This window comes from Cryptomeria japonica, chromosome 8 (genome assembly GCF_030272615.1).
Source record: "Cryptomeria japonica chromosome 8, Sugi_1.0, whole genome shotgun sequence".
NCBI lineage: Eukaryota > Viridiplantae > Streptophyta > Pinopsida > Cupressales > Cupressaceae > Cryptomeria > Cryptomeria japonica.
In genome coordinates, this window is record NC_081412.1 from 526,427,294 (window position 1) to 526,429,037 (window position 1,744).

Consider the following 1,744-nt stretch of genomic DNA (forward strand, 5'->3'; position numbering starts at 1 on the left):
TATGACTCTTGACATTCCAGCGCTTTGGGATGCATGACAGGGGCATGTCTAGCATGAAACTGCCCACCCGGATGCGCTCGTGACATTGGTTTGTGTACACGACGAACTGAATCAATTCTAGCCAATCCTGCAACTTTGCATTGCATGCAACTGATGACTTTTGCAGCAGTCAAAAAAAGCTACCAATTGAAAATGGCTCTGAGTTATCAAAAACTGAGATAAGACATTGTAGATGAGCCTCACGTGACCCCATAGGTTCAAACAGATCGACCATATGTGTCCAGGATTTGAATAAACAATCCATCAAATTTTGACAATTTTTTGGACTCGGGGCACTTGAGAGATCGCCCTGATATGGTATGGCTCTTGACATTCCAACGCTTTGGGATGCACAACGAGGCATGCCTAGCATAAACCTGCCCACCCAGACACACTCGTGACATCGGTTTGTGCACATGATTAACCGAATCAATTCTAGCCAGTCTTGCAACTTTTCATTGCATGCAACTGACGGTTTTTGTAGTAGGCGAAAAAAATGCTACCAATTGAAAATGGCTTCGAATCATCAAAAATTGAGATAGGCCATTGTAGAGGAGCCTCATGTGACCCCATGGGTTCAAAAAGATCGACCATATGTCTCCTGGATTTGAAGAAACAGTTCGTCAAATTTTGACAATTTTTTGTACTCAGGGCACTTGAGAGATCACCACGATATGGTATGACTCTTGACCTTCTAACACTTTGGGATGCACGATAGGGGCATGCCTAGTGTAAGCCTACCCACCCAGATGCACTTGTGATTTTTGTTTGTACACACGACAAACTGAATCAATTCTAGCCAATCTTGTAACTTTTCATTGCATGCAACTGACGGTTTTTGCAGCAGGCGAAAAAATACTACCAATTGAAAATTGCTTTGAGTCATCAAAAACCAAGATAGGCCATTGTAGCGGAGCCTCACACAACCCCATGGGTTCAAACATATCAACCATATGTGTCCTGGATTTGAAGAAATAGTCCATCAAATTTTGACATTTTTTTGGACTCATGGCACTTGAGAGATCACACCGGTATGGTTTAACTCTCGACGTTCCGGCACTTTGGGATGCATGAAAGGGGCATGCCTAGCATAAACCTACCCACACAAACATTCTCACGATGTCAGTTTGTGCACACAATGAACCAAATCAATTCTAGCCAATCTTGCAACTTTGCATTGCATGCAACTGATGATTTTTGCAGCAGGCGAAAAAAATGCTACCAATTGAAAATGGCTTTGATTCGTCAAAAACTGAGATAGGCCATTCTAAAGGAGCCTTACGCAACCCCATGGGTTCAAAAAAATTGACCATATGTATCCTGGATTTGAAGAAACGGTCTGTCAAATTTTAACAATTTTTTGGACTCAGGGCACTTGAGAGATCGCCCCGATACGGTTTGACTCTCGATGTTATGGCACTTTGGGATGTACAATAGGGGCATGCCTAGCATAAACCTACCCACCAAGACATGCTCATGATGTCAGTTTGTGCACATGACAAACCAAATCAATTCTAGCCAATCTTGCAACTTTTCATTGCATTCAACTGACGGTTTTTGCAGCAGGCGAAAAAATGCTACCAATTGAAAATGGCTCTGAGTTGTAAAAAATCAAGATAGGCCATTGTAGAGGAGCCTCATGCAACCCCATGGGTTCAAATAGATCGACCATATGTGTCTTGGATTTGAAGAAATAGTCCGTCAA